The following is a 10,756-nucleotide window of genomic DNA, read 5'->3' on the forward strand; positions in this document are numbered from 1 at the left end:
GTTTGTGACTTAGCGTGTGAGTGTTTCACACGTAGGATCCGAGTAGTTCAAAAGAGTAGATAGGCAGTGGAGATGGCATAACTTCAACAAAGATCATATCAGAAAAATTTACAGTAGGTTTCCCTTTTGTATTATGTAGTGTTGGCATGTATTTAAAATAGTAAATTGTATAAACTCTGAACAATTTGTAAAAGTTTTTGAGTTAATATAAGTAAATTATTTAGTATGTTTAAATTTTTTTCCTCTATTTTAAATAAGTACATGATTTGAAAGGGTAATGTGACATCTCGGACTCGTATTTAGGTCGAATACGGGTTGGGGGTGTTACACAACTCCCCATAGGATCCGCGTGTTTTACCCAAAAAGGGGTCAAATTGTAGGTTTAGTCCCCTGTTGTTTTAAAAGTTCATTTTGCATCCCTAAATTCAATTTTTACCCCGATTTACTTTTTTAATTTTACCACACATTTTATTTTTCTTTCAATTTAGTCATTTTTATTTAATTTACGTTTTAATTTAATTGTTTTTTAATTTTCTTTTCTTTTCTTTTTATTCTATTTCTTTTTATTCTTTTTTTAATCCTTTTTTATTTTTTATTTCTTTTTCTTCTTTTAATTGATTTTTAATTTAATTTAATTTTTATTTTATTTTATTTATTTTTATTTCTGTTTTCTTCTTTTTGAATTGTTTTTTAATTTTAGCTAGTTTTCTGGTTTTTTATTATTTCATTTATTTCTTTTAAACTAAGCCTTTTATTTTTTTATTTATTTTCCTTTTTATTTAGCTATTTTTAGGGTGTTTATTTTTTATTTTATTTCTTTATTTTAGTAATTTTTTATATTTATTCCTGCAATTAGCATTGTTATTGTTATTTTTATTTTTATTTTCTTTAATAAACTTCTTTTCCTTACATTATTTTTTTTTAATTTTTTTCATGAGTTTTAATATGTGCACTTTGTCTTTATTTCAGTTAATTCCTCAGTATGTATATACATTTTTTTTAAAATATCATAATTTAATCTTTTTCTTTTTTCTTTTTTTTGATTCAGCCTTTTTATAAATATAACGTTTTTATCTTTTAAGGGTACGCTTGTAAATCCATTAAAAGTGAGTAATTTGGATCAAACTTTACTTTTTAATTTAAACTTGCAATTTTCTCAATTAAGAAAACTGGAAATTAATTAGTACCGAAAGGGTAATTCAAGGGTGTTAATCCTTCATTGACTGTAACCGACTCCCGAATCCGACATATCTTTGGTAAGATACAGATCAGGTAAGAAATCGAGGTGTCCGATTAACCCTTTTTTCTTAAAATAAATGATCGGTGGCAACTCTAACACACTCCTTTAAGTCGAAGCCCAATGGTCATTTTATAATTAATAATAGTAATGTGACTCAACAAATTAATGTCTTATGGTCAAGGGACCATTTCATAACTTTTAATAGTTGAAGACTCAACAAAATATTGTTTTATAGACGAGAGATCATTTGTGTACTTTTTACAATTTATTTTTAGGGTAAATTATATCGTTCCTCACTGAAGTATATTCTCTCTCATATTTTCCTGACTCTACTTTCAATTTTTCTATTTTGCTCATTGAACTTTACAAATTGAATCATTTTGCTCACTCTACAATTAACTATTTAACGACGTTATGATGTGGCACAACAACCAAAACAATGTTGTTTCGAATCCTATATTGAAAGTTCCGTGAGTAAAATAAGAGAGGAAGTAAAGTTAGTGAGGAATTGTGTAATTTACCTTTTTTACTTTTCTTCTTCGTTTTCTCTCTGTTTGCCACTATTTAATTTTCATTTCGGCCACCATCCATCGTCATTGATGATGGCCATTCGGTCCCAAATTTCATGGGTTGGTTCATTTGGACCCCATGTGTCTAAATCTAGTGGTTATTTCACCGGAAAATATCTCAAAACCCGTAAATCTTGACTGAAACGTTTCAACTTTCTCAGTTTCAATCTCAAATTTGTGGACTTTGAAGCAACTTCTAACAAAATAGAGGTCGGATTCAGACTCACGATGTCGAGGCGAAGCGGTCTATGGAATTTGGAACCGAATGACCACCATCCATAGCGGTCGAAGGTGGCCAAAGGTGGCAACCGAACAACTTATATTTTTATTTAATATTTTTAATTATTTTATATTAAAAATAATAATAAAAAATACCATATTATCCAGCCATTAGAGAGAAAACGGGTGAGTGAGCAAATGATTCAATATGTAAATTCAGTGAGAAAATTGAATAAATTGAAAGTTGGGTAAGGAAAATAGGAGAGAGATTATAGTTCGATGATAAACAGTGTAGTTTACACTATTTTTTAACTTCAACCCAAAATAGTAGAAGCAATTTTTCTTTGACGAATATGATCCCAAACTAGACAGCGGTTAGCGCTTCCCATCTTGAGTGTGAAGTGATTCTATCCAGTAGTCGCGCTGAGAGGACGATAGCGGAGAGCCTCTTAGCCGGATACCGGAGTGGCGTGATGTGACGCCTCTTCCTCAAGACGATGGCCCCAACCCTGTCGTCTCCATAACTTACAAGGAAGAATTCCGTGAAACCATGGATTACTTCCGTGCCATTTACAAGGCCGACGAACGCTCCCCTCGTGCTCTCCGCCTCACTCGACGAGTCATCCATCTTAATCCTGGCAATTACACTGTAATTTTTTTTATATATGCGCTTGTTGTTTGTCGTTTTAATCTCAAAATTCTGTAAATCTTGGTTGTTTATTGTGTTGATGAAGGTTTGGCATTTTAGACGACTGGTGCTCGAAGCACTCAATTCCGATCTGGACGAGGAATTGGATTTTATAACGGATTGCTAATTCTAACTCTAAGAACTATCAATTATGGTGAGTTGCATCTTTCAATTTATTTTCCTCGTCCTGTTTGGTTATTCATACATGAAGAAAAATGTTTTATCTTGAAATTAATTCAGGGATTCTATTCAGCTTGGGTTAATCCTCTCCTGAACTTGGTGATATATTGGTTTGTCGGTTTTTGATAAGGGAATATGTCAAACTCGAGTATGCTTGAGTTTTTAAACTTTTCTCAGGTATTGAAAGTTCATGCTCTTGAACTTAGGTCCTGATATGTCAAACTCAAGTGTCAAAGTAGTATTTGGAAAATGAAAAGTCCTGGTAACATGGACTCCCCCTTTTTGATCACCAAAATCTTACAAGTGAAACTATGACTTGCTGTAAATATTTGATTTCAACTGATCTGTAATGGTTTTTTTTTATTCCAAGCATGATTTTGATGTTTGCTGTGATATCCGGTTTTCATTCTTAGCTTTGCTGACATGCATGTTATGTTTAATTGTAGGCTTAATATATATAATGCTGTAGGAATTATAGAAATGAGTTGTCAATCCCTTAAGTTAAGAGATTATGTAATTATTTTCTGTTTTTTCAATCTCTTATTTCAAGGGATTACATCTCCTAGGATTAGTTTCCTTTCTTAGAGTTTCCTAGTTTAGAGGCATAATTTGTATATAAATATGTAATATGTTCTACTGAATGTACACAAGAATAAAAATAACAGACTTGTCTGTTTTCTACAGTTTGTTTTCTACATGGTATCAGGTTAGAGCGATCAATCCGATTTCCGCTTCTCTAAATCAATTCCTATTCAACTCTATTTTTTTCATGGCTAATCCGGATCCCTCAGCATCCGAAATCACTTCCCAGACCAGCCCCTCTTAATCTGATTTTCAGATTTCAGTTTTCAAATTTTCAAAGCAACAGAAGAAAAATCGCCTTTGGTGTGAACATTGTAAGAAGCCAGGCCATATGATAGATCAATGTTGGAAGCTGCACGGAAAACCAGCCGATTGGCAGCACACACGGTCCAGGTTTCAAAAGGAGCCTCATATTGCCTCTCAAGATGATTCCTCAAGCAGTTTTAGCAAGAAACAGATAGAGGAACTGCAGCAGATTTTGAGCAGTATGACAGCCAAGCCTACAAATGTGACTTATACTACTACTGATGGAAATAATCCATATGCTTCCTCGGTACAATGGATAATAGACTCGGGTGCATCAGATCATATGACAGGAAATATTAATATCTTGGAGGAATATAGTGAAAGCAGCTTACCAGCTTCTATCAAAATAGCAGATGGTTCTCTCACTACAGTCAAAGGGAGTGGTTCTGTTACATTAAACAAAAATCTACTACTTCATAATGTCCTCTATGTTCCTAGACTTGCATGCAATCTGTTGTCAGTCAGCAAATTAATTAAAGATTTTGGTTGTAATGTTGTGTTTGGTACTGGTGGTTGCATTTTTCAGACACAGGGCTCGAAGAGGGTGATTGGCAGTGCTAGGCTGGGCAAAGGATTGTACACCCTTGGAGGTAAAGCATCTCATAATCATGCCTTATCTAGTGCTCTTAGGAAACCAATTTTATCTTCTGATCTCAATACCAATAAAATTATGTTATGGCACTCTAGATTAGGTCATCCTAATTTTTTCTATCTTTCCAAAATGTTACCGAACTTATTCATTAATAAAGATCCGTCTTTGTTTTCCTGTGAAATTTGTCAAATGGCCAAACACACCAGAAAACCATGTATTCCAGCCAAATTTGAACCAACAACATCTTTTTCCATCATCCATAGTGACATTTGGGGCCCTTCTCTTGTTAAAAGTATTTCTGGGTATAAGTGGTTTGTGTCTTTTATAGATGATTACTCTAGGACAACATGGGTTTTCTTAATGAGAGAAAAATCTGAGGTTGAGTCTCTCTTTAAAAGTTTTTATCAAAAAGTTGAAACCCAATTTGACACAAAAATCAAAATTCTAAGGAGTGACAATGGGAGTGAGTATTTGAATAAAACCCTTGGGTATTTCTTTAAGGAAAAAGGCATTGTTCACCTTACTTCTTGTGTCAACACACCTCAACAAAACGGGGTAGCAGAAAGGAAAAATAGACATCTTCTAGAGGTTACTAGGTCTCTTATGTTTGCTGCTAATGCTCCTAAGTATCTTTGGGGGGAAGCTCTTCTTACAGCCACTTACCTCATCAATAGAATGCCAAGTAAAACCTTAGATTTCAAAATTCCTACTAAGGTTCTGTTTCAGCTGTATCCCCATTTTAAACATTTAAACTCAAGTCTTTCTCCTCGGGTGTTTGGGTGTACAACCTTTGTTCATATCCACAACAGAGGGAAATTAGATCCTAGGTCCATAAAGTGTGTGTTCTTGGGCTATTCTTCGAGTCAGAAGGGTTACAAGTGTTACTCACCTTCCACCAAAAAGACCTATGTCTCCTTTGATGTTACATTTTTTTAAAACCAACCTTATTTTTCAGGAACAAAAATTCAGGGGAGAGTTACAAGGAATTTCAGCCTGTTCAAACCGATATTTCTTTACAGCCTATTAGTTACAAGGAATTTCAACCTGTTCAAACCGATATTTCTTTACAACCTATCCTTTCCTTACCTATTACTGTCTCTCCAAAGCCGGCTAGCACTGTCCCAGTTCCTAGGGAGGGTGATGGGAATAACCTAAATAACTATGATGAATTACCTTCCTCTTTATCTCAGCACTCTAGTCCGTGCAAAACACCTTCCACCACTACAAAAAATGCACCTAACAATGACCCTGAAACCATAACTCCCCAACCGAAACAACTCAGTGTTTACTCAAGAAGAAGGAAAGATGTTGCTGAAGAAATCAGTCAGCCTAGCATTTGCCAAGAACCAGATTCGGATCCTGTTGCAGCTGAAACAGAAGGTAATGATGGTTACCAAGAGGCTACTACTGTTGATCTTGATGACTTTCCTATTGCTATTAGGAAGGGGGTAAGAAAATGCACTGCTCATCCCATAAATAAGTATGTTGCATATAGGAAATTACAGTATAATTTCAGGGCCTTCACTGCCAGTATTAACACTGTGAAAATCCCAAGAAATGTGACAGAAGCATTTCAATCTCCTGAGTGGAAAAAGGCTGTGGAAGAAGAGATAAAAGCATTGCAAAAGAATAAAACATGGAGTTTGACAGATTTGCCAAAAGGGAAGAGAGCTGTTGGATGCAGGTGGATATTCACAGTCAAATATCATTCGGATGGGAGTGTGGAAAGATACAAGGCAAGGCTGGTTGCTAAAGGTTTTTCTCAGTCCTATGGCATCGACTACCAGGAGACTTTTGCACCGGTTGCAAAATTGAATACCATCAGAATATTGTTATCAGTAGCTGTTAACATGGACTGGAAATTGCATCAGCTGGACATAAAGAATGCTTTTTTGAATGGGAACCTTGAAGAAGAGGTATACATGGAGGTCCCCCCCGGATTAGAAGGAAAAGTCACTAAGAAAACTGTGTGCAAGCTCAATAAATCCTTATATGGCTTAAAACAATCTCCCAGGGCTTGGTTTGATCGATTTGCTAAGGCTATGACACAGAATGGTTTCAAACAAAGCTAAGCAGATCACACATTATTCAGAAAAATTACACCGAGTGGTAAGATAACCCTCCTAATTGTCTATGTAGATGATATGATTATAACTGGCAGTGATATAGAAGAAATAGAAAAGCTAAAGATGAATCTTGCAAAGGAGTTTGAAACCAAGGATTTAGGGAGTATGAGGTATTTCCTGGGTATGGAAGTTGCAAGGTCCGAGGAAGGGCTGGTCATAAACCAGCGTAAGTATGTTTTGGATCTTCTTGTAGAAACTGGGATGCTCGACTGCAAATCAGTTGAAACTCCAATGGAGCCAGGCTTGAAATTTTGCAAGGAGAGGACTGAAAATCCAGTAAACAAGGAATCCTACCAAAGGTTAGTTGGGAAGTTAATCTACCTGTCACTGACCAGGCCTGATATTGCATACTCAGTGAGCATTGTCAGCCAACATATGAGTGATCCTCGAGAAGAACATTTGGAAGCTGTTAACAGAATTTTAAGGTTCTTGAAATTTACCCCAGGAGCTGGACCTATATTTAGAAAAAATCAAGACAGAACAGTGAAGGTTTATACAGATGCAAGCTGGGGAGGTGAATTAACTGATAGAAGGTCAGTTAGTGGCTACTGTACCTACGTTTGGGGTAATTTGGTGACTTGGAGAAGTAAGAAACAAGTTGTTGTCTCTCGAAGTAGTGCTGAGTCAGAGTTTAGAGCAATGGCTCTCGGAATATGTGAAGGAATGTGGATTAAAAGACTGCTCACAGAACTGGACTTAGATGACAAGAAGAATTTTGAGATTTTTAGTGACAGTCAATCAGCTATGAGTATAGCAAAAAATCCAGTGCAGCATGATAGAACGAAACACATTGAGATAGACAGACATTTTATTTACGAGAAGGTCAACAATGGAGTTGCAAAATTGCAGTACATTCCGACAAAGAAACAGCTGGCAGATATCTTCACCAAAGCCCTTCCACGAGTGACTTTTGATGAGATGTCATTCAAACTGGGTATATACAACATATATACACCAGTTTGAGGGGGAGTGTAGGAATTATAGAAATGAGTTGTCAATCCCTTAAGTTAAGAGATTATGTAATTATTTTCTGTTTTTTCAATCCCTTATTTCAAGGGATTACATCTCCTAGGATTAGTTTCCTTTCTTAGAGTTTCCTAGTTTAGAGGCATAATTTGTATATAAATATGTAATATGTTCTACTGAATGTACACAAGAATAAAAATAACAGACTTGTCTGTTTTCTACAGTCTGTTTTCTACAAATGCAAATAGTCATTGAATCTTGATAAAAATGCTAGTTTATAAAGAATGCATTATCTAATCATTTTGGTGCAAATTGTCGATTTGATTTGTGACACTCGTGATGGGATCATTACTTCAAAATCTAGTAAGTCAAACTATGGCTTGTTATAAATTTTAGATTGCAAATGAATTTTTATTATCCAATCATGATTTTAATGTTTGAGATTATATGCTATGAGTTTTACAACCCATAGCTAGGCAAAAATGCATGTTATTTGCTAATTGTATGCCTAATTTATTACGGAAATGGTTATTGAATATTGACCAAATTCTAGGTGTGACCAATTTTCCACAGCTCAGTAACTTTGCTTGAATTTATAGTGAGACTACATATTTTGAAGTCAATAGTCCTGTGTTTTCTGACATTGGTGTTCAATACATGCTCAGGCAGGGTATAGGGATATGATTCTGTAAGGAACTTACAAATACATGAAAATGTTGGAAAATATTAAACATTAATGTGTCTGACACATAACCATGTCTAACACTTACACTCGAGTCTGAGTAACATCGCTTCAGTCAATTTAATTGATTTCATGTTCTATGATCTTGTTATTTTCCTTCTTGTATCCATTACGTGGTAATTTTTCTGTAAAATTCTTTAGGCACCATCGGCGGTGGGTTGTTGAGAGATTGGGAACTAATGCTAGAGCCAAGGAACTTCATCTCATTAAGAGTATACTATCACTTGATGTGAAAAATTATCATGCCTGGTCACATAGGCAGGTTGGTTAAACATCTATTGTAGATTATTATCATAAGAATCTTTTGAAGCCTCTTGACTAAAATATTAACAAATCCCTTGACCGCTACATTTTTAAACAAGCCCCTGTACTTTTATTGTATTCAAATATGCTCTTATCCTTTTAGTTGTATATAAAAAAGCTTAATTCCAAATGAAAGGTTGTTTATGTTAAAGGTTAGGAGCTTCTTTGAATAAAAACAAAAGTTAAAGGTTGAGACTTATATAGGAACAATTAAAATTAAAAGATAGAGGTTTATTTTGGCAAAATAAAAGTATAAGAGCTTATCTAAATAAAATGGTAAAGTTCAGGCACCTTTTGATTATTCTAGTCAAACCACTTTTATTTATTGATCTTTGTTCGTTTAAAGGTTTTTGTAGTTTATTTGAGAATTGAGGTTAAATTGTAGGTGTTTTTGTTTTTGAGTGTAGTGGGTGCTTCAGGCATTAGGAGGCTGGGAAGATGAATTTGATTATTGTCGGCAACTTCTTGAAGAAGATATCTTTAATAACTCTGCTTGGAATCAGGTATGCTTCATTGTTCTGCTCTATGTTACCCAGACGTGGGGGTTTGTGTTTGATATGGGTATGTGTCCGACTTGACTATGCTCAAAGTTATCTAAGTTTCCCCAATACATTTGGAGAATCATTCCTTCATTCCCATGTTAGAATATGAGTTGGACATGGATGTTTCAGAGAAAATGAAGAATTTGTGTATTCCAGCAATACATATGATTAGGTATTTCAGCTGCTGGGTTTTCACTCACTCCTACTTTAACCCGAGTTTTGTGTATACATTCTCAGACCCATCTCAAATTGGATTTATTCGACACTTTAACCCCCAAACATGATGTCACTCCAAAATTTTACATAAAACTTTATGCTATATTAACGTTTATGCCTTGCACCGAACTTCATTTAAAAAAAACAACTGCTCCTATAGGAAAAACCCGATTGGTATGGCCGTATAGGTTATTTTGCCAACCCAATATTTGGTGCCACTGAAATGCTGGACTATCTCCATCAATTACTTCATACCATAACTGATATTTTCGGTTTCCAATAAGATAATATCGATTTACATTTATTTGTTTGTTTCTTTATTTGCAACAGAGATATTTTGTTGTAACAAGATCTCCTTTCTTGGGAGGCCTGACAGCCATGAGAGCATCTGAAGTGAGATACACTGTGGAAGCCATTTTGTCCAACCCAAACAACGAGTGCCCATGGAGATACCTCCGAGGTCTTTACAAAGACGATATTGAATCTTTGGTTAATGACCGGGAGGTCTCATCTGTATGTTTGAAGGTAATAAACACAAAAAATGACTACATTTTCACGCTGAAAATGCTTCTCGGACTTCTTTGTTATGGTTTTCAGCCATGCCAAGAGTTTAGAGATGCTGTAGTAGTTCTTTGGACTTCAGACACTCACCCATTAGATCCTGATTCGGCAACGGCAATTTGTGACATCTTGGAACATGTAGACTCCTTGAGAGCAAGCTATTGGATATGGCGCAAAAACAAGCTTACGGTGTGTTGATTAGTAGAAATAATGTGATTAGGTGAACAATGTTTGAATCATTCTTGCTAAAGTGCAAAAGTTATGTGTTGCTAGTTTATGCATGGAATAGTAAACCGGACCAATACTGTTGTTAAAACAATCCTTAGTTAAACTGGTACTAAACCGGATCAAACTTGTAAAAGTATTGTTTTGACAAAAGGGTGCGTGAATCCCTGTATTTAAAAATAACCAATGTAATCTTTGTATTATTATTTTTTTCAATGTGGCTCTCAAAACTTAAAAAAAAAACTCAATGTAGTCCTTTAACCAACGTTTTCGTCATTGATCAACGTTAGTGTAAGTCCTTTGCCATTAAGATGTAATAAGTCAACCATAAGTTTATGTAAAAATCATCTTCACCTTCATGATTTTTTCTTTCCCCTTCAGTAATTGCACATGTAATTGTAAATTGATTATTTTCGTCTTTACCAACATCACAAGTAGTTTTCCCTTTGTAACAAATTTGAGAAAGCATCAACATCAATAGGAATTAACGGAGTTGTTGGTCAATAACGAAAAACGTCGGTCAAAGAGTCACATTGAGTTTTTTTTTTGAGTTTGAATGTTACATTTAGAGAGAAATATTAAGAGGGCCACGTTGGTTTTTAAGTACATGGGCTTCGCATATCCTTCTGCCTATAGTTTTATATATTTTTTGATAATTTTATTTAAGCATAATGATAAAATTAGCTCCAATATTTGTCT

General features: G+C 34.9%; 1 pseudogene; it reads left to right on the top strand.

Moving 5' to 3' along the window:
* The first annotated feature begins 2,455 nt into the window (after positions 1 to 2,455).
* Positions 2,456 to 10,030, top strand: LOC120118845 (annotated as a pseudogene).
* Positions 10,031 to 10,756: the final 726 nt, after the last annotated feature.

The sequence above is a fragment of the Hibiscus syriacus genome, unplaced genomic scaffold (assembly GCF_006381635.1).
Source record: "Hibiscus syriacus cultivar Baekdansim isolate YM2019G1 unplaced genomic scaffold, ASM638163v2 tig00110328_pilon, whole genome shotgun sequence".
Lineage (NCBI taxonomy): Eukaryota > Viridiplantae > Streptophyta > Magnoliopsida > Malvales > Malvaceae > Hibiscus > Hibiscus syriacus.